Source organism: Arvicola amphibius, chromosome 1 (assembly GCF_903992535.2).
Source record: "Arvicola amphibius chromosome 1, mArvAmp1.2, whole genome shotgun sequence".
In the NCBI taxonomy this organism is placed as follows: Eukaryota; Metazoa; Chordata; class Mammalia; order Rodentia; family Cricetidae; genus Arvicola; species Arvicola amphibius.
The window spans coordinates 75903529-75927084 of record NC_052047.1 but is presented as its reverse complement, the minus strand read 5'-3'; the positions used below and the strand labels follow the sequence as shown (position 1 = coordinate 75927084).

At 42.4% G+C, this 23556-nt stretch overlaps 1 protein-coding gene across 5 annotated transcripts in view; it reads left to right on the top strand.

Moving 5' to 3' along the window:
* Positions 1-23556, top strand: part of Cobl (cordon-bleu WH2 repeat protein) — a 227651-nt gene that overhangs the window by 3600 nt on the left and 200495 nt on the right. The window lies entirely within an intron of this gene.

The window sequence follows — 23556 nt, the reverse complement described above, 5'->3', positions numbered from 1 at the left end:
TAGATAATGTGTTGGAGAGTGTCTAGATCCTTAAGAATGAGAGAATAAGGATACAAAACCTCAACACTAAACGAGCTACATTCTTAAAGATATTACTCTGAGCTCTTCTTTATTCCATCAACTCACTTAAATAATGTTAAATTTCTGGATATGGAGATTACTCCTAGGGATTTTACTTTTTGAAGTGTCAAATAATCACAAGTCTTTTCTCTTGTGTCTGAATAGCTGTGTTCAGATGATGGATCTGAATGGTCGTGAACATTGCTTTAAAGATATTTGCAAACTGTTGAATCACTCTATCTCTGGGATTCTAGAATGTGGGCCGTCCTTTTTTGTTTTGTTTTGTTTTTTTCTCATGATCTTCCATGCAGGGGCATATTAGATTATTATTGGGTGGCACTGTGACCTGGAAATGTAACAATCCCCATTTATGCAGGCTTGAATTCTGTGGCCTCTTTAATTTGCGACTTGCAAAAATGAGGTCGTGACTTGTGTGCACCCAATGATATGCCTATAATTATTAAGAAAACAGTGATTATAGGATGTATCTGTATCCCATAATAACTGGCTTAAGATACTAGGCCTTCTGAACTTTGTGATTGGGTTTACAATTATATTTGCTTTTGCAACTCATCAAAAGTTTTAAAAGCTGATCAGAAATATTTACTGTCAAGTCAGATTTGAAATACACAAACATGGCTTTATTTAGACTTGAACTAAGTAAACACATTAAACAGACAGTGTATTTATTATGTGTCCTTTTGGCCCCATCCACACTGAACTCTGGGGTTTGTAGATTTTATCTATCATCTAAGTTTAGTGATGTGTTTTCATCTGTGCTGCAACACAGCACAGCTCTCATATTGCACAACCCACTGAGAACGTAGATCTCTTCTCCTATATATACTTTCCTGTGCTTAATCTACTTAATATTGACTTATATTGTTGATATAGATAATGTATCTTCTAAAATGATTTTTCATTTATTCAAGTGTGTTGTCGATTTCAGCCTTTACCCTTCCCGTGATCAGTGTGTGTGTGTGATGCCTTCCTTCTGTCTTGCCACTGTATGGTTAAAGGGCTTCTTACCGGGTTTCCTTTTGCCTTCCCTGCTTCCACTGTTCTACATTTTCAACTTTTCTCTTGCTAGGCGGACATTATGTATGCTTGACAAGATGTCAGTTGCCTTTTATAAAGCTAAGAATGGTGGTTCCTGCCGGGCGGTGGTGGTGCACGCCTTTAATCCCAGCACTCGGGAGGCATAGGCAGGCAGATCTCTGTGAGTTCGAGGCCAGCCTGGTCTACAAGAGCTAGTTCCAGGACAGGCTCTAAAAAAGCTGCAGAGAAACCCTGTCTCGAAAAACCAAAAAAAAAAAAAAAAGAAAAGAAAAGAAAAAAGAAGAATGGTGGTTCCTTTCAAGACTGTCCCCGTCACTCCAGACCCACATGGGTATGCACGGCCCAGTGGCAAATGACAGTGTTTCTCCAAGAGTGTGTGTGCTCCCCATAGGCCAGCCCCAGGACCTTTCCCATGGTTCTCAGCAAGTCCCTTTATAAGATAATCTTTTTCCCCAGCCAACAGCACCCTGTGGTGATTTAGGATTTTAAATTCATCTGTCTAGTCCCCCCTCAACAGGAGGTAAATTGCTCTTGGCTAGGACCATGTCTTCCAGAGGCCAAGTCCAATTAAAATAATTAAAATAAATTCCTTTGTCAAACATATTTCTATTTAAAAAAAGAAAAAGAAAACAACCAAAGAAGAAGCTTTAAGATCAATGTCAAAATATATTGTACCTAGGCTCATTTGATGAGATGCATCCCCAGGTCACAGGTGCTTTCACATAAATGCGCTTGGAGATCCAGTTGCCACCCACACCAAACCAAGTGATACATTTTATAGACTGCAGCTGAAGCTGGGCATGGTGGTACAGCCTGCAATATCAGCTACTTAGGAAACTGTGGTTGGAGGATCCCAAGTTCTAGGCCAGTCTGAGCTACAGACTTAGTCCAGTGTCTTCTTGGGTTCCAGAGTGACTTCAAGGCCAGCTTGGCAACTTAGACTCTTCCTCGAAGTGAAAAGGAAGGGTGGAAATGTGGCCTAAGATGATCTCTTAGGATCCTTACTCAGTGATGTAACTCCTCACCCCGGCCATCCAGAACCTAAAACCAATCAAACAAACAAACCCGGCACACAACAACGACAAAAGACTACCTTGAATTGATTTAGAGCATCCAATTTTAAAGGGATAAATCTTTATCCCTTTGAAATTTTCCAACTATAAGTCACTGAACTCAGAAGTCCTACTCCTCTGCCTTACCTTATTCCCAACATCGTTCTTACCCAGTCTGCTGTTCTAGAACCCAGTGAAGGAGCCATTATTCTAGGGAAAGCCCCATGTTGCTCCAGACAAAAGGCAGCAAAGGTACCCATTCCCTTTTCTGTATTAAGAGAAGGTGGGGTTAGTGGATGCCATTGAGGTGACTAGGACTTTTGCTTCTTACTTCTATTCTCTTGTGGGAAGCAGAGAGAAGACTGGAATGAGATTTGGATGCCGGTGGTAACGTGCACCTTTGATAGCATGGTCTGCAGCCCTCCTGATGCGGCTCTGTATGAATTGAGAGAGTGACTGCACTCCAGCAAGGCTGCTGTGTGTAAGCCGCCAGTGCACCTGAATGACAGAGTTCTTCACCTGTTTTTCCAGTTCTTTCTAAATGCTACTCTGTGTGGCTTGGAAGTCTCAGGAAACTGGCCAGGATTCTGACTGTGGTTTCTCACTCTCTGGTGACCACTGCAGCATCTTCCCTGTAACGCTGCCACTGTTGCACTCTTTCCCCATCTCCTGGCCCCGGAAGCCTTGTCTTCTATCCCATGATAGTTCCTGGCAGCCCGTAGGCCATGTGGGCTTTCCATCCAAGGCCTCCAGTGACTTTACAGAGGTCAGTTGACTGGCATATCCTCTCGCATCTCCACACTTTCCCCTGTCAGAACCCTTGTAGGAACTGTGATTTTAGTTTGCTAATCTCTTTCCCATGAAGTCAGCGCTCCCCAGAGGTAAACACCCTCCTCTGTGTTCATATCATCTGCCTGTAGCACAGGAGACAGCTGTCACCCAGTAAACCAGCTCCCCTTACCATTTGTGGCTGGGTCAGATAGCCTTAGAACTCAAAGGGGCCTAGTGTTATATGAGTCAGTGATCCAGAATGTGCTGGATGCCCCCCCTCTCTCCAAAAAATAAATAACATTTTCTTAAATTTTCTCATACCTTTGCTTCTGCTAGACTGTGTGTGAAAAGACAGACCAGCTGGTACTGAAGGTTCTCTGCTCTGGAAAAACTTGCCAGCCATGTGTCCCCTGTTCTTCAGTGACTTGAGAGGTGTCAAATGCCTTACTGAGGAACAAGGAGAAATGGTGGCTTTGGGACAATGTGTCCTTTTTTAACTGACTCTCCAGTGGGTTGGGCTGGGGTTATGGTCCCAGCTTATAACAAAGCTCCTTCCCTGCCTTGCTGCTTTTGTAGTGGCCAATATGTGGCTTCCCCATGTTCTAGCAGAACACAGGAGAATCACCTGCCCTTTCCTTTGTGACAAAAGTTGTACATGTGTCCTCTTATACATGTGGTCTTGGCCCAAGTCCCATCATACAGTCATTAAGGGGAGACATGACATAGTGGGACACAGTTCCTGACCATGGTCTGCAAGGGATAGGAGGAGCTTGATACATTAAACTGATGGGAGCAGGTGATCTTAATGCCCATGTGACTCTTCTGCCTCCTAGTAGGGGCTTTAGAAGTCAACTGTCAGGGAGTGTGGCGATGGTTTCTAGGCTGTGCTGGGAAATGTATCCTTATTTTGCTCAGCTTATAATTGGCGGGAAGTGGGCCTGAGCTTCACTGACTGGTTATATATCAGCCCAATTCAGGCCTCTTGCAGCTGATGCTTCTGATTCTAGTCTCCACATAAGTCCTGGGTGTGGAAGAAATGCAGACTCTTCACCCTGCCATCTCTCCAGGACCTTACAGACCCAGAGCACAGGAGTTCTATGTCCATCCTCAGGTGGAACTGACATTTAGACAGTCACCCAAAAGGAAAGAAGCAACCAGGCCTTTCCGGCTGTCAGATGTCAGGGGCACTGGCATGCTTTAACTTTTATGATTCTCATCTCCCTTATTCCTGTCATACCAACTCCTCCTCTTCCTCCTTCCTTTTTTTTTGAGAGAGGGTTTCTCTATGTAATAGTTCTGGCTGTCCTGGACTAGCTCTTGTAGACCCATCTGGCCTCAAACTCACAGAGATCCGCCTGCCTCTGGCTCCTGAGTGCTGGGATTAAAGGCATACACCACTACTGCCCAACTCCAACTTCTTTTTGTTCATGGTGTGCAGCAGTCTAAAACTGAGCAGATTTGAAAGAGAATTTTCTAGCCACAGCCATAGGCTAGCTGTGTCTGAGAAAGTTGGGGAGCCTCTTGCCTTGCTCCTGAGAGAAGGCAGGATGAGCAGAGAGTACCTGTTCTCCAGTGATGGGCGTTGTCTACAAAGTTCATTATCTTAAATACTGTGAGTGGCTGGAAATGTCAGAGAACTGAAACTGAGTCGTACCCAGTGAAATGATTTTGCAGTTTTGAGTATATAATCTTAGCAATTATTAAATACTTTAATAGCTTTCTCAATCAGTCCTTACAGGGTCTCCCCAACTTAATAGTTTGGGAGTTGTTTAAGAATAGACTTGGGTGGGAGTGATAATTCAGAGACGTGAACATTTTTTTTTCCAGTGACTAGAGCCTTAATAATTAAGAACAAAACTCGCTAATATTCATTAAACAAACGGTTAGTTTGAAAAAGGCTGGTGTGTTGTAGGCAGAATCTAGACACAGCAAATAGTTCCTTGTCAAGGTCCCCATATGTCTGATCACCCATCTTCTTGCCTATAGTTTTGTGTTGACTCAGTTTTAAGGTAGAAGTAAAACCTTGTGGGTCCTACTCAGTCCTACCCTGTGTCACTTATTATGTTGTAGTGGTCACTTAAGCTCTAACGGCATTGTTTGTATGGAGAATGAATTAGAGATCTCTTTTGGTCCTTACCATATCGCATGGCATCTTTTCAAGAGTGTTATTTGGGCTATGGAAAGCTCAGTGTTTCTCATGCTACGCCAGCCCTCTGAATTCCTATCCTTAGCTACCTCTGAGATGTTTTTGACTGGTGTTCACAGAGTGATTCATTTTCAAAGAAAATGCTCCAAATGAAGATCATGTGCAAATTTCACAACATCAAGAACCATAATGAGAGGCTGGAATGATGGTTCCCTGGGTAAAGTGCTTGCTATGGAGACAATGGGAACCTGAGTTCACAATTCCCAGTACTCAAGTAAAAGCTGGGTATGGTGGCCATGGATCTGTAAACTACAGTGTCAGGGACAGAGACAGGCTGATCCCTGGGGTTTGATGCTCTGTCAGTCTAGCGGCTAGACTTAAACTGAAATATTGAGCTGAGGGTTCAGTGAGACACCCTAAACCAAGTAAGATGGTGGGAAGTGGTAAAGGAGGACACCTCACATGGATTGTTGGCTTCTACATACACAGACTGGCACTCACACAGATGACAGTATTCCCCCCCACATATACACACACACATGCACACATACGCACACACGTGCATACACACACACACACACACACACACACACACACACACACATGAGATGGGGGTAATGAAGTCTAGTTTGTAAAGTAGACTGATTTGAAAGCGACACTTCAATTTGAGAAACTTTCTTATTATTTTTCAGTTTACCTAGAATTTTACATTTTTTGGAATGAGAGGTTTTTTTTTTTTTGGTTTTGTTTTTGTTTTGAGAGGGAAACAGAAGTGTTCACAGGCTATCAGTTTGGTGTTACCATATTGGCCATGTGCTCTAGGTCATGTTGAGTCTTTGGATGCTCTGTGAGGCTTGACTCTTCAGGCTAACCCCAATCAGAAAGACATTAGTGATTTTCCCCTGCCCTGTGACTTCCCAGCCTACTCCTTATCTTTTGGTTACACTGCTGCACCATCTGGAAACACAGAACTGAGGTTCTGAAGTCCCCTCTGCTGGGGCCTCTTCTGCATCCTGCAGGATGATATGGTATCTGTGGTGTGCTATAGCTTCTTAGCAGCCTTTGCTAAAGAAACAGTCTACCATAGGCATCTGCATGAAGCCTCTTAAAATCTGTCACCTGGTGGATGCATCTGTCCTGCTGCATTTCCAGTAAGCACGCCTCCTGAGACTCTTTGATGGGACTTAATATTTTGAAAGAAGTATGCATGTGTGGTGGGAGAGGACCTCACTCAGAAGTTGGTGGATGCAGTCGCAACATGGCTGAATTAATATAAGTTGGGCCCAGTGTCTTCCTCCCATCTAGCAAGTGCTTCTGCCTTGATCCTTCCTAATGAATTAATTAACATGAAAAGCCTTCCTTTGTACTGATATGACTTGGCTCTCTGTGTCTTGTTCTGATACATTTGATAAAGGTACAGAATTCTGCTTTATTCAGTAAATGTACTTCCTTCAATGTAGAAGCTTAGAGAATCTAAACTTGTAAATTTGTTAGTTGTGTTTTCTTGTGTATAACTTTAGGTAACCTTAGGTGAGAGCTGGGCGATTCTTAATGACCCCTTTGTTGTTGGTAAGTGGATTTCACTGATAGAGTTTACTTGGCACTTATTAGGGCTTCTAAGGGCTGGTGTCCTTCAGGGACATACCAGACAGGGAAGGAGAGTCTGTGGCTTTTTGGTGTGGCTCTTACTGGGTTGTGCCTGGAATTGTGTACATTCCTACAGTTCCCTGGTTCTTATTTTATTAGTCAGTTTCTTATTAATGTAACAATTACCTAAGACAATTAACTTAACAGGAGGAAAGATTTCTTGTGGCTATGGTTTTCAGTGGCTTTAGTCCATGGTCTTTTGCTTCTGTTGCCTTTGGACCAGTGGCAGTACAGTGGAGGAAGCTACTCAGATCATCCTGGGTGGGTAGCAAAGACCGAAAGGGCAGGTTGCCAGTGATATAACTTTCGCCATCTAGGCTCATCTCCTTAAAATTATGACATTGCCCCAGTAACACCAGGTTCAAGACCAAGCCATTAAAATGCCAGACTTTGAGACTCTCCATATCCAAACATTACATTGCCCACTAAGAGACACAAAAGTGGAAAACCATGCCTTATTCATGGTTAATGCATTCGGCACCTAGCCTGAGTTGTTTTTGTGTTGAATCTCTTTTTCAGATTACATGCCTAGCTCCGTGCGGGTCTGTGCACATGGAACATGCCTCATCCTATTTTTTTAAGCAGAATTGTTTATTGTGGTGATATTGGATCAATAAGCATGAGCAGAATCCTTGTTTCTGTGTTAACCAGTTGCTATAGAGAAACAGGTGAAGAAGGAAGAGTGTACCCCTGACTCTGTTTTAACTGTTGGCTTGTGGGAAACCCTTCTCCTTAGACAGGACATTTGAGCAGCAACCTCGGAGGAAAATTGTATGCTTGAGATGTTTTCTTGGTGCTGAATTTTCAAAACTATGTAGGTATCTTAGGGCAATCATGTCCATTTATCATAAAGCTTAGTGTGAAGTGATGGATTGTTTGCCTTTAAATGAAGCTAGCCTTCATGATAAACTCCTGTGCCCTGAGGGGAGGGCTATACACTCATTTGCATAACATTTTTATTTAGGAAAGGCAGTGTATCTGTAATAAAAAAAATTATTGGCTTGAAAACATCTGTTTTCTGTTTATTTGTTTTAAAAATGTCTAAGTGTTATATGACTTTTCTGAAAGATTTTTCCCGCCAGTCCCTCTTTCTTTTGTTAGTGATGGAAGGGATAAAGCCTTGCTCTGTGGGTGCTTTCTGGCATTGGGAGGGTAGGGTATGTTGCTGCAGGACTGTGGCTGTGGTTTGCAGTTTTGATCTCTTTCATGCTGAGCATGTCAAACTACAGAGCTTGTGGAGTGGAAAAGGAAGATCTTCCAAACCATCCTCTGCCACTGAGATGTGTGTAACCTGAACCAGTTGGCTAGTTTCCTTGGCTCACAGGTCCTCTTGATTTTTTGGGAATTATGTAGATTATAGATTTTTTTAAAGTTTAAAATTTTTATTTATTATTATTAGTGTGCATGTGTGCAGGTATGTGCAGGTGTGTGTGTGTGTGTGTGTGTGTGTGTGTGTGTGTGCGCGCGCGCACGCATGCACGCACACGCACGCGTACTCCAGTGCATGTGGAAGTAAGAAAATGATTCTCCAGAGTTGTTTTTTTCCTTCTACTGTGAGACTGGGCACTCAGACATAGGCCATCAGGTTTACATGGTAAGTGCTTTATCCCTGAGCCATCTTGCTGGCCCCGAGTTGTAGAATTCATGAGATAATTTGACAAGGAGTAAAAGGATCCCGTGGAGTGCCTGCCATATGGTGGTTCCTTTTTTTCCCTCTGTTGTTCTTTTCTACCAGAGAGCCATCAGGCCAAACAAAGGAACAGACTCTAGGCACTAATATGGCACACTGTCCCTGATCATGTCTGTAAGGAGACATCCTCTACAGTTCCCATTGTTTGCACACAGGAGAGACAGAGCCAATGCTACTGTCATAGGAAACCGAGAACTTAGAATACTATAGAATAGAATAGATGGTCTGCTACTTTAACACAGGAAAACAGCAGTAGGAACACGATCAAGATCATATCTTGTGCTCATAAATTGCTCTTGTGCAGATGTTATGCACACAGCATTGTACGTGGGTCAGCTGGGCTGAGCTACTGGGGAAGTATTGGGGTGGACAGGACAGGAAAGACTTATGGCTGATGGAGAAACTCTACAGAACCGTTTATCTCTCTTGAGGAGTTTTGTCATCATTTTTGAGTGTGGGCTTCACCTTTTATCAGCTTGATCACCCTGACTGGGGGCTCAGTGTTGTGCTCCTAAACAGAAGTATTTGCTCTGTGTTTCTTTGACTTATGTTCTCCTAGCAGTTGTCTCATTCTGTGAAGATGAGGCCTTGTCTCGTCTGGAATGAAGTGATGCCTGCCCTTAACAAGTCGCATGCCATTCTATTTCCAATTAAAGTGAGTTTGAAAGAGCATCTCTGAGGTTGGTGTTTGTGTAGTGTCTGCAGTAATGTTCTGAAAAGAAGCACCAAGGATCAGGATGGTTTACCTAGACATCAGTGTGCAAGTATTAGGTAAAATGCTGGACATGAGTATAGGTGTTTCCAGAGAATATTTGCACATGTCTTGTTGGGAGTTGGACCAATAATTAAGCTAAACTGTGAACAGTATTTCTGTATCTGTTCTTGTCACGTAGAACATCTAAGAGTCATCAATAAGTTGCCCTTTCCTTTTTCTTTCTAAGGCTCCACACTGTCCAGATGGGACAGGGTGTCCTCTCCCACCAGGGATGGTGCCACCTTGGTACAGCACAGTGACTTGATTGTATAGTTTTAGATAGGGAACTTTTCTTTTCATCAATTAGGTTTGATGTCCTCAGATTTTATAGAGGGTAAAAAGCATTTATCCATATCTTTGCCCTCTGCAAATGAATATCAGAGCCTGACTCTGAAATTACAGTGTTTTGCATTAACTCTGTAAGGAGGCTTAGAAAAACATCAGTCTGTTATAGTATTTTAACCATCCTATTTTATAAAGTGTAGGTTAATGGCAGTGATGGAAGCAATAGCTCATTTTGAAAATGCAGGTCTGTGAATGGTATGTGTTATCATGGTTTTAGCATTACATTGGAACTACTGAAGTAGTGATTTTATATGTGCTAAACCCTGGTTCCCCTGCTGCCTTTCAGGTGTCTGTGTCAACTCTAATAATCCTGCTTGGTGTTGTATGTGATGCTCCTTTTAAAAATAGATGCAAACTATCAGTAGAAATTAATCATTAAGAGGTGGAATGAGCCCACATTAGGGCCCTATATATAGTTTGAAAGCATGATTATCAACACATTTCTGATACTTTAGGGGGAGAAATGCCTTTATCAATTTATATAGCAGTAGAATGTGGCTATGACTTGAAAGTGTCCAGCAATCATTATAGGTTGAAAATTTAAAAGTATCAAATTCTTAGCTTAGTGGAGAGGTGTTTGGGAGGTAATGTGGATTAACATCATGGGGGTGGGGACTCCATGCTGGCATCAGTGGCTTTTCAGAAAAGGTAGCAAGAACCCAGTTGGCCCACAAGCTTTGCTTTATTTCACAATAAAGCAGGACACAGCTGTATCAGATGCTAAGCGAATGTGGGTGCCATGCTCTGGACTTCTCTGTCTCCAGGACCATGGGGTTAAGAAATCTCTATTCTTTGTAAATTTCCTAATCTGTGGCATTTGGTTACTACAATAACACTGTCTGAGGGCCGAGTTTCTTGTCAGGGTTCAGCACTAGGAAGGACGTTCCTGCTTTCTTCGCTGGTTTCTTCCAAACTTCCTCTGCAGAGAATGAGGTCAGGCCTTTACCCATGTTCTAAAGTTCTTTTGTAGGGGCCTTTTTAGCACAAGGCACAGTCAGTGTCCTCAGAGAGAACATAGGAATGGAGTGGAATATTAGTGAGGGGAGGTGTAGGCAGTTAAGAGCAGTGGAGGCCATCAAAGGCAAGTCCTGGTTATTGTTACTAAGAAATGATGCCTCTGTGGAGCTAGGAGGGGTGTTAGAGCTTGTAAGGGTTTGAGCTGGCGCAAAAATTGGATATAGTACAGCTAGAGGGATTGCAGAAGGGTACTAACTGGCATGAATAGCAGCCACAGGGCAGATGAAAGCGTGGGCTATAGTCACCACCATGAGTGCATAGGTCGGTAGTGTGCTGCAGAGACCATGACTTAGATGCCTGCATCAGGAATGCATTGTGGGGTGTCAGCAGGTGGGCGATGCAGAGCGTGGCTTTATCTTAATGAGCTGGGAATTGGGCCAGCATTTTGAGTACAACAGGATAGTAATGGACAAAGGATGTTCTTAGAATATTTCATGATTCCAGAGAGAGAAAGAGAGAAGAGAGATAGAGAGAGAGAGAGAGAGAGAGAGAGAGAGAGGAGGAGGAGGAGAGAGAGAGAAGAATAAAGGTGGAGTTGGCTGAGTTGTGGTGACAATGGTTTGATCCTGCTGTCTCATTAATAATAGGGTTGGTATCCTGAAGTGGCCCTAGTCTGATGAGTCATGGGTGGTAGGATGTTGCCCTGTTCCACAGCCATGGTGGAGGGAGTGTAGTTGGACTTTGTGCGTGTTCTCACCTTTACCCCTCATAAACACCTTGTGGGATAGGTACTAATCCTATATTAAAATTGAGGACTGCAGAACACAGAGAATTAACTATCATGACCAAGGATAGCTAATTTGATACATTCACCTATTAATTATGTTGACGTAATCTTTTGCCCTGCTCAGATGTTCATGGATAACGTGCTGGAGGCCCTGAGGAAAGTCTGGAGTCTGAGGTGAAAGTGGGAGATGTGGGAAGTGACAGCTCACTTAAGTCCTTGGAAGGCAGATGACCTGGGAGGAAGGCTGGGTTTAATTAGGCAGTTCTTGGTCCTTGCATGGTTGTCTTGGAGTTTATTAGTTTACTCTTTCATTCCTCTGAGAAGGTTTCTATCCTGTTTACCTCCTCCTACTGCAGCACACAGTAACTGGTCTTTGAGGGGTTGTGTTATATAAGTTTGTGGCCTTAGGAAAGAGCAGAATAAGACAACATGCTCTTCAGCAGTGCCTGCCTCTTGCTGTCTTTTCTTGGCCACACCCTTTGTACCATAAGGGACTCTATTCAGGTGATTCTTCCCAACTACAGGAATTCTGAGTGTGCTGGGGAGAGTCTTGGAGGGGGGGTCTTTAGGGGTAAGTGTAGGAGATCTGAAATGACAGAAATGAGTCATTATGCTGGGATGAGTTGACTGGACTGGAGCACTAGAGTCTACTGGATTCTACACACTCAATCCATGCCAAGCTTGCTTATAGGTATGGATTGTCTGGGGTCTTGACTACTGTACAGGGTGCTCTCTGTCCTAGTTATTCAGATTCTTATTGTTACTACGGGGGTCTATTTAATGGTACTTGATACATTTCACTTGACTTTCATGAAGCTCATGACTCTTCAGAAAGGCATTTCATTCTCTACTTTCCAGATGGAGAATGGCCAATGTACTGACTAATGACAGCAAAGGAGGCCAGCCATTATGATTCACATCTGTTTTTTTTATAGCACTGGGAAAGCTGAGGCAGAAGGGCTGGGTTCAAGGCCAGACTGTCCTACATAGTGAGTTTCCAGGGCAGTCTGGATTACAGAGGAAGATCCCATCTCCAAACAAATCAACATCAGATGGATCAAGAGTGATGAAGTAATCACCTTGCTGAGTTATCTGTCTTTGTGCTGGGTTGTGGAGCACCTTGGGGTGGCTCTAGGGAGGTAGCCTGTATGTGTAGATGGTTGCTGCTTGCTGTGATGAAACCACATCTAATCACAAAGAAAAGTGACTTTGTTTAAGACTACAGATAGTAGTGACCCATTATTTCATATCTGTGTCCTACAACTGTGCAGCTGGCACCAGAAACAGCTTTTCTAAATGTTATATAAGTTCCCATATTGTAGCAGCTACATGTACTCATTCATATAAAATATCTAGGAGATGGCTCCATCTTTGCTAACTTTCACTGGAATGCCTGAGCTCTTTGCCATGTGGTCGTCTTTCTCCATATGCTTTGATGTCCTCTCACCTGGTTCCTGACACCTGCAGATGAAGAAAGACTTGAGGGAATGAAGGAGGAAGGTGTAAGGCCTTTTGTGACCTCGCCTCTGAAAGTCCAAACCAGGCCAGGGGATGTTTCTTGGGGCAGTTACTGTAGAACACCTGTTTTGGAATTTCATGCGGCAATCAGCTGGATTGCCTTTCTCCAAAGCAACTCTGTCAAGAGCCTATTGATAATCCATTAATAACTTCCATCAGGGATCCAAAGAGGAGACTTTTATAACCAAATCTCACTTGTGATGGGATTGGCACAAGACATTCTGATAGTTGGTTTTTTTGTGTGTGTACAGAGAACTGCGTATGGTGATATTCTTTACATGAGTATATGTTGTTTTTGACATAAACATTCTCAAAATGGTGAAAGCTTGCTACTGTTAATAACAAAGGACAACAGAACCCTCAGATATTGAAAACTGACCAAGTATATCAGTTTGGGACAGTCCATTTATGCTTGTTACCTGCATGTTATTCCGAATAGTGTTCATTTTGCTATAATTTTTAATGCATTTCACATGCTTCATTCCTGTTGCTTGGAGAAAAGGCAGTTGAACCCAGATTGCTGGCAAGCTTTTGATAGGGTCAACACTCTCTGGATAATCAACAATATGAAAATAGGTATAAAGCCTTTGCAGCTCTGTTTTGTGTGGCCAGCATGAAACAAGAATTGTGTAAAAATACTTTCATGGCAATTAGGTAATTCTTTTCCTGTAGAATTGTTTTTCTGTAAACAAAGTTTTTCTACGTCAAAAAATGTCATGGGATAAGTGATTTGTATAAAATAATATTTCAGTTAAAAAGCAAAACAAAATAGAATAAAATTCAGATAAATACAAACAAGAAAAAAAGACAAAGGAAGTAAAGACAATCTTTAAAATCTTTGGGTCAGTAGTGTTGGGGATGGAACCCAAGACCTCACATGTGACAAGAGCCAATGTTCTTATGGAGCCATATCCCCGCACTGGTTGATTTTTGGTCAACATGACACTAGCTAGAGATATCTTTGAAGTGGAAGCTTGCCTGTAGGCGGTAGGACATTTTCTTGGGTGATGATTGACATGAGAGGGCCTTGCCCACTATAAATGGTGCCATTCCTAGGCAGGTGGTCTAAGAAAGCCAAATGAACAAGCCACAAGGAACCAGTGATCAGTGCTTTTCCCTGGGCTTTTGCATCAGTTCCTGTCTCAAGTTCCTACCCCTTACCGCTCTGGATAATGAAACACAAATTGATGAAATAAACCCTCTTTACTTGAGTTGGTTTTGGTCATGGTGATTTATCACAGCAATAGAATCTCTAAATTTGTTTGGATTGCCATATTTGATCAGTCCTCTTAACATCTTAAGATGAATTTTAAGTTTCAGTCATGTTTGTTTGATTGTCTCTGTTTTAGTCGGTTTTGGTTTTGTTTGGTCAGGTTTCTTTGAATATTATAAAGGCTTAACACAGAAATGATCCATTTTAACTAATGTTTATGATTTTAAAAACTACTTAATAATTGGAACATGATTATTTGTAAAGTGGTTGTAGCTTTGGATATATATGTTGCACTTTGGATGTTCCTATCCTGACTAAGCCCAAAATGTAGAAGTGAGAGAGAATCTCCAATGTCACTGAAATATTTTTGCTCAGTCTTCCTTTACAAAAAGTTAAACTGCTCCCTCACCCACAAAGATAAGCATAAATTCAAAGAGAAAGGTCACTGAGGTGTATGCATGGCTGTTAAGACCAGGACTGTGATCTGAGTGAGTACAAAGGGCTTCAGGAGCACTCATGGTTACAGGACCAGTTCTGCTTGAAGTGTAGGACCCAGATTCATCCAGTTTAGTTTTGTGAAAGGCCAGCTCAGAAGATTTGATGTGTGTTTCATCTTCATAGTCACCATGAAAAGTGTTTATCTTGCAGCCAGAAATTCTGGTATGCACCTCTGTTCTCCCTCCTCCTCCGTTCCTCTGTCTGGTGCTCTTGCCAATTCATATGTGGGTGTATGTATGTAGCATTGTGTGTAACAGGACTCTGTTTTTGTTATGCCCTTTTACTGAGCACAATGGTTTTGATATGCACTCTCATGTGGTACTTCTTGGCTTCGCACTCTTCATTGACAGGCACTCATCCATGCACGAACTTATAACAGTTTATTCAACCATTCTTCAGTTGACAGACGTTTGGATGATTTCCAGATTTCGTATTATAGGTAAAGCTACTGTGACCATTCACAAACAGGCTTCATTTGACACATATTCCTTCCTTTTGGGTGAATACTTGGGAGAGCAAGGGCTAGAGCACATGGTTGATGTGCTTTTAATGTTTTAAGGAACTACTAGGTTGTTGTACAGTCCACAACCATGCGCAGGAATTATATTTGCTCAGCAATTCCCCCCCCCCCATTTCAATGTATATGAAACCTATTTCATTTTACATGTGTTTTGATTTGAGATGTGATGTATGTTTGGTAGCTTTCTTTTGAAAGACAGCAGCCTTTCTTATAAGGGCACCTCGTTCCTAAGCATGGGCGGTGTGGCAAGTGTGTGAGACTTAGCTCTCTCCTTCCACATATAGTCAAGTATCAGTCTTATTTTGTGGCTCTTAATTCTCAAGGGGCTCAATTCCTTGAGCCAAGGTTTCTTCTTTCCAGTTTCCTTGTGCTGGTCATCTAGCTGATGATTCACACACACTTGACATTAGCCTAGCCTTTGCTCTGCCTGGATTCAGTATTAGATGTTGGTGCCTTGGCTCTTTAGGAGAAAGACATGGTTGTAGTCATTCAGGTTATATGCTGTTGACACTGGTGAGATGTGTCAAGAGGGACAGATAGTCAAACCTCAGGGAAGGCCTCTGCTAGGGGAAGTGTCCCAGGGCTTCTTCAGAAGGGTAGTGTACACATACGGGGATAGGGGGTGACATGTGCCTGTTAGCAGACAGTCAGGGCAGTAGCTATAGGGAAGTGCCATTCGCATATTAATGGTTAGTGTTATTATTTTGGTAATTCAGTCCTCCTGAAATGTAAAAAGAGAAGAAAAGTCTGATGGTGAGGAGTGTTACTGGGGAGTAGTCTAGAATGGTAGGGGAGCCCCAGAGGATCAGGCTGGCTGAGGACGAGCTTTAGTTTAGCTTCAGGAAGACAGCCGGCATGCACACTCCTCAGTGCCCTTTCTCTTTGGATTTATCCTTATCTCTGTGGGTGAAGGAACAGTTCAGCTTTTTGCTTAAAACAAGATTCAAAGCAAGACTGAACAGAAGTCTTTCAATGACGTTGACAGGTTTTTATTTTATTCTAAAACAGGCTTCTTGAACTGTGACATTTTATAATTTACAGAATCTCTGCTGGGAAGATCCTAGTGATGGGGGTTGGGGTAGGTGTTTTCTAGTCTGCTTAGTCCCTTGGAACCAATGTGTCCCAGAGATCATAACCAGATTTCCAAGGAAAAGAAATGGTCCTTTGTCTTCTGGTAGTCAATAGCACATGACATATGTAACGACATTGTGACTTGGCCATTTCTCGTGTTGCTGTTTGTGTTTGACTGTGTTTTTTCAATGTAAGGGTGTGCTTTGAGCAAACATTGCTCCTCCACTTGAGATGGAAATCCAGCCACCCTGAGGTGAGGCCGATGCTGCTCAAGTTAGCATCCTACTTCCCAGCCCCTTCTGAATGGGTGCCTCCCAATGCCATGCTCTTTGTTCTGTGCTGCTATTTTCTTCTATACCCCATCTGTTTCACCACGGCTTGAATAGGGTCCATATGCAAGGATGGTAATAGAAATAGAAATAGCAGATCAAGTCAAACAAACAACAAACAAACAGTGAAGAGAGCCTTCAACTCTGAACACAAAGCAATGTGCCCTGACTGAGCGTCAGTTTTGTCTTGGTATTTCTGACAAGCTGAGCATAAGGGAAACAATAATTGCCATTATTCCAATTATTGAAAGTAGGACATAACTTTTCCTGGCACTAAAAGGCAATTATTTGCAGTTGTTTGTTTAGGTCACTGTACTCCCATCCATTCTGTGGCTTGCTGGAAAGGTTTACTCAGGATTTCCAGACACTGTAAGTACACCTACTCTGTGTGGAGTGCGATAAGTAATTGATGGTGCAGGGTAAGTGTTTGTGGAATCAAACTGCTATGGGCACAGGGCTCCATTGAGTATCAGAGTCAGGAGCGTGAGGCTGCCTTTTCTGAGCTCAGTGGCTGTCATGGTGAAACTTCCAATAGAAAAGGCACAGTAACGTAACTGGAGCAAGAGAAAGAGGCATCTGATGAGATTGGCAAGAAAGTTGGCATTGCATGAAGGGAGGCCAGCAGAAAGAATATTTGGGCAGAATCTCTCATTGAGGCCACACAGCCATGTAACCCATCAGCAGCCTTGGCCAGAGGCATTGGAAGAACCTGAGGGATCATTGGATTCCATCTTAGAAAGCTAGCTCTGGTAGCAGTCAGGGGTGCTAGGAAACACGAAATTGGGCTATGGCAGTGGCAGCCTAGAGGGAGGATAAAGAGGTTCTGAGCTGCCTCAGGAAGGAGGTTTGAATTGTGAGGAGATTCAGGATGCCTGTCATTGATAGAGCAGAGACCCACTGCAGGTGCAAATTGGGGAAGGAAAAGGACTTTTGAGTTCTGCATGATATGACTTGGTTGGTCATGAGCCCATGAGAGTAGTTTTAAGGCCTCTTTGTAAATGCTTTTGCAAGTGTGATAGTATCACCATATATGCTTGATCTTCTTCAGAGGATAGGGCAGGTCCAGTTCAACCTCACTTCCTCGAGACTCATGCTGAGTCACAATGCCATAGTGGTGGAGGCCGGCCTAGAGCCAGAGCTGCCAACACCCTGGGCCATGGTGGTTGTCAAAGCAGGTCTGTAATTTCAGCCATCAGTTTTGGGGTAAGGATCAAAGTACCAGCTTTCATGTGGACTGAGAATGCATTGCTGGGGAGCAGGGCTTGTCTGGAGTGCTCAGCAGCGACTGGGTGTCTACAGGGAGCTCATACTCCTGAAGGACCTTGGAGATCGCCTAGTGGGCCAGAGACTAACTCTGATTAAAGGTTGCTAAAGCCACAGTGGAAACTGACACTGTCTGTCTCGTTTTTATCGCCTGTCTATCTGGTAGGTCTCACCTTCCTCTTCCCTAAGGATACTGTGACATGGAGGATTAAGAATTTTCCCAGGGCCTGGAAGCTAAGGCAATCGCACAGTAGGTAAAGGGCTGCTACACAAATGTGAAGACTTGAGGTTGGATCTCCAGTACCCACGTAGTAAACTGGTCATAAGTGTGTGCACCTGTGACCCATTTGCTGGTAGGGAAGGCAGAATGCAGAGAGGAGAACCTCAGGAGCTAGTTGGTTAGCCAGTCAGGCATAATCAGTGAGTTTCATGTTCAGTGAGAGATCCTGTCTGAAAAAAGAAAGGGGAGAGGGATAGAGAGAGATACCTGATATCAAGTTCTGACCTCCACACACATGCACATACACCTACATTTGCAGCCCACACAAGTTACACACACACACACACACACACACACACACACACACACACACACACACACACACACCCCACATCCATATTCTGGGCTTGTCAACTTTCAGGAAGCCCAGGTAAGTAAGAATTTGAGGTGAAAAGCATGACTCAAAATTAAAAACATATCCTAACTGTTCATTGTTTATCTGAAGTCCACATTGAATGAGGCATCTTGAATTTTTGCTTTATGTTCTATCATGTATTTGACTCAGTTTTCTGCCAGTCTAAGCTAAGAATATCATAGACTAAACACCTTAAACAACAAACATTTATTCTCACAATTTCTGGATACCATGGAACCCCACATCACAGTGCCAGCGTGGTTGGCTCTGATTTCTGGTGAGAGCTTTCTTCCTGTCTTAGGGTTTTGTTGCTGTGAAGAGACATCACGACCATGGTGACTCATACAGGAAAACGTTTAATTGGGGCTGGCTTACAGTTCAGAGATTTTAGTGGATTATTGTCATGGTGGGAAGCAAGGCAGCATACAGGCAGACACGGTGCTGAAGAGGTAGCTGGGAATTCTCCATCTGGATCCACAGGCAGCAAGAAGAGACAGTGAGCCACTAAGCCTGGCTTGAGCTTCTAAAACCTCAAAGCAAACCCCCAGTGGCATACTTCTTCCAAAAAGGCCACATCTACCCCAACAAGAACACACCCCCTAATAGTGCCACTCCCTGCGAACTTATGGGGGCCTTTTTCATTCAAACCACCTCAATAATGCTTACAGATGGCATCCTTCTTAATGAAGTGAGAGAGATGGGAACACAGGCAAAGAGAGACAGAGACAAAATGAGCCAGAGAAAGAACCACCCCTCTGGTGTCTGTTCTTACAGTGTACTGATCACACTTTGTAGACTCTCCACCCATGGCCTATGCTCCTCCTTTAGGCCCTACCTCCAAATATCTTCATCTTGGGCATTAGGTTTCAACAGAGGACTTTGAGGGGAACACAAACATTAACTTTTCATAGTTCAGGTTACAGTGCTGTTACTGCAGTCTGTGAAATCTGTCTTTCTTTTCCGAGATGGAACATGGTGTTCTTCAACTAGCTGTAAAGTCTCTGAGGAAATGTGTGTGAAGTGAGGACAGAGGAGGAACAGGTGTAGTCTTAGAAGCACTGTTCCCAGATGGATGGCCCCAAACTCTAGACAGCTAAAAGAAAAAGCACTATCGTGGTGTCTGTTCATGGTTCATCCAGTTCTGAATCCCAGATGCAGTTGGCACACTTAGAAGAGATGCAGTGACTGTTACGTGCCCTTTTCTATCAAACACTCCTATGATGTATGCACACTCCCTACCTCCATTTCCTTCCAAGTTTACCTCTGCCCCTAAATCCCCTTAAAATTTCATGCACCTCCCACAGTTTTAAAAATTACCCCAACTGAGTCCAGTTTGTGGTATCAGTATACTCCATTGGGCCATCCATTGGAGAATGGTAGACTTACCAGGGGCTATATTCTTAAAGAAAACTAGCTCTTTCTGGGCGGTCATCAGTTGTCGGTAGCTCCTCAACTGGGTTTAAGGGGATCCTAAGCCTCTTCCCCCTCCAACCAGCCATGTTCACTGCTAATTAAGAATTTTCTACAGACTTGCCTACAGCCTACAGCCAGTTTTCTCATTTGAGGCTCCCTCCTCTTAGATGACTCTATCTTATTTCTAGTTGATAGAAAGAGAGGCACCACAGTGTATTTCTTTGAGCCTTTCCTTACCGTTTTGTGATTGTGTGTGTCAGTTTTTTCTTCTCTATTGCTCAGCAGTCATATATCATGTGGGTCCATCAATCTGTTTACCCATCACTCATTGGTCTAGTGTTGTGCCTGTGCTGTAGAGCTGTTGCCAGCATTCTTGCAGGTATGTGTTTGTGTGCACTGTCTAGTGTTGTGTTGCTAGGGTGAATGTGTTTACTCTTGCATTTACCTGATGACTCATAGTTTCATTTCTTTGCCATCCATGCATCTACTTAGTAAAAGAATGTCTAAGTCTTTTGCCTGTTTTTTTTTGAAAGTATGGCTTTTGAGGTTTCTTTATATAATGTGAGTCATTCCTAGGCCCTGTACGTGATTTGCTTTCCTAGTATATAGCTTGTATTTTCATTATTTAAAATCATTGTTTTCCAAAGAAGTTTGAACTGAAGACATTTGTTTCCTTTGAACCGTATGTCTTTGCCATATGTAGGTGCCATGCCTAAGAACTCTTGCCTACTCCTAAACAGGAATCTTTTGTTTTATGCTTCCTTATATGCATTTCATTTTGTAATCTTTTTTTTAAATAAGATGTGGGATTTGGGTCAAAGTTCTCTTCCTTCTCCACTTTCTCCTCTTCCCTTTTAACAGAGGGTCCAGTCATTCTATCACCACTGATTAAAAAGACCATTTTTGTTTGTTTGATTGATTGTTTTACATAATTCCTTCATACTTTTGTCAAAAATCACCTGTCCATATTTGTGTGGATCTATTTCTTGATTAATTTGTTTAATGACTCATAGCTGCTCCTCACAAGTGCTGCACAGCTTGAATGTTACAACTTCATAGTAGTGATTAAAATGGTGTAGGCTAATACCATGAGCAGCCTTGGTTTTTTCAAAACCATTTCGACTGTTTTTCCTTTGCTCCTTCATACAGATTATTAAAGAAGTTTATCCATAGCAACAAAATCATCAAATTGACAATTTCTGCAAATATGCCAACTCTCTAAAGCAATTTCAGTCTCCCAGTCCATGAATATCTGCCACAATTTTTCTAAGTCCCCTCCCTTTCTCCCACCGGCATGGTCTGTAAATTTTATCAGTGCTCAGGAGGGTTGTACCTAAACATATTTTCTTTAGGAACTGAAAGTATATGTGATATTTTAAAATTCGAGTTTCAAATTGTTGATTGAAAGTCTAGGAATTTAATTGATTTTGCATGTGAACCTTGTTCTGTTCCTTTACTAAATTTATTAATTCTGTGGGCTTATATTATTTTAAGGTTCTTTGTAATTTATATGACTGACTAGAAAACACCCCTGGTCTAAGCTTTATTGCTTTTAAACCTTTCTGCTTCCTATTGCCCAGTGTTTAGGTTGAGTAAGACTATTGACAGTGTCATCTTTATCTTGTTCCTAATCTTAGTGGGAATACATTCAGTCTTTTAACAAAAAAAAAAGGAATCAGCTGTAGATGCTTTATAGATGTCTTTTTAAATTTTTTAATTTATTTTTATCTTATGTGCATTGGTGTTTTGCCATTGGTATATTGGGGTTCCCTGGAACTGACTTCACAGACAGCTGTGACCTGCCATGTGAGTGATGGGAATTGAACCCCGGTCCTCTGGAAGAGCGGTCAGAGCTTTTCACCATTGAGCCGTCTCTTCAGCCCACTATAGATGTCTTTTTAAAGACTAAGGGTGTTCTATTTTCTTATTTATTTGTTGACATTGAAATATATTATTGTTTTGTTTTAGTTTGGTTTTTCTTCAACTGATGTACAATCAGTTACATTAATCAAGTCTCAAATATTGATCCAGCCTATTCCATGGTGTTCCTAACTACCAATTCATAGTTGCTTGTGACTGTTGGCAGGGTTTGAACTCAGGGCCTTATGCATGTTGAGCATGTGACTCGCCACTGAACAGCTTTCGCCATAGAAAAACCAAAGTTTTAGGTAGATATCTTTAGGTTATCTATCTCCAACTTTCTCTTTTATTTAGGAAACCTTAAAATTCTGTGAATTTACTAATATGGAAAATATATAAGCTTTTTTACTTGGATTAGTATTTTACCATTTGTATGGAATATAACATACAGGTCAAGCATTTCTAATCCCAAACCCTGAAATCTGAAATTCTGTAAGATATAAAATACTTTGAGCTAAACAGTATTCTAAGAATGTGTAAATATTTCAGAATCCCCAAAAGCTCAGCAATCCAAAGCCCTGCTGATGGCAATCATTTATATAAGGAGTGCTCAGCTGGGTCTACTCACGTAGTGTTGTCTGAATCTTGTGCTCTATGCGCGTTATCAAGAACTGACATCAAGAATACGCATTGTCTGTGGGATTAAATATGTTACCAGGTCTCTTTCCTTCTTTATGAGCCACATTCATTGCCATGTTTCTGTCATATCCGAAGAGCTTGATGTAGCAATTCTAGAACAGTTTTATTGGCAATAAATTGCTTTCATCTGCTTTCATTTGAGAATGTCATTTTTCCCCTAATTTGTATGTTGGGAAAAAACATGTAAGGAATGTATTGCTTCACTTTTCATTGCTGTGACCAAAATTGCTCTTATAAGCAGCTTAAGGAGGGTTTTACTTTAGCTATGGTTTCAGAGGAGTCAGTCTGTGACTGGCCGTGTGTTTTGGTAGAACATGGTGTCAACAAGAGCTTTTTCACCTGGTTATAGACAGGAAGCAGCAGAGACATGAAAGAGCCCAAAACAGGAGATCCCCAAAGACTGGCCCCAGTAATCTCCTTGGTTCAGGCAGGCCTCACCTCCTTAAGTTTCCAGAACCTTTCCAAAGTCATGAAGTGAGCTGAGGTCCAAGTATTTAACATGGGAACCTATGGGGGCGATCACATATTCATTTTAAATCACAGTCCAGATGTATTCACCGTATGTACAAATTCTCTTGCACGACTTCATCTCTTCCTAGGCATTGTTTCTGTTGTTCTGTTTGCTCTCGGGATGCCTTTCTTTGTCTTCGGTTTTAAGCTAACTTAGATTGTGATGTCCAAGAGCGTGTGGTGTCTTCACTCTGCAAGGGGTTTGCTGAGTTCCATGAATATGTAGGCTTGTGTCTTTTACCAACTTTCGGAAGTTTTCTGCCATTAACTCTTGAAATATTCACTTTCTCTTTACTTGAAATGAAGCTTAGATCTCTTGGTACCATTCAGTAGGTTCCCAGGCCTTCACTTTTGACTGACATTTCTGTGACACTCAGATCAGATAATTCCACCGACATATACTTGGGTTTGGTGATTCTGCCGAGGACCTGTCCCATTGAGTTGTGTATTTCACTGATTGAATGTTCTCATCTCTCCTTTTCTTCTTTTTCTGCCAGGTCTGGGGGAGGGCAGGTGGTAGGTGAATGGTACTTCTCCAGATATCCTTGTTCCAGCCTTGCCTGCCCCAGGTTTCATGCTGTGCTGAGTCCAGGACTGGGAAAAGAAGTGGCAAACTCAGCTGGTGGTACTTTGAATTCTGGATTTTGTTCTCAGTTCATCTACCATTGTTCATTCTCCCCAACTCATGTAGTGGCTGTGTACCCTGAGTGGCTTCTATAGCTGCACTGAACAAGTAGTACATTCCTTTTATTTGAGCCA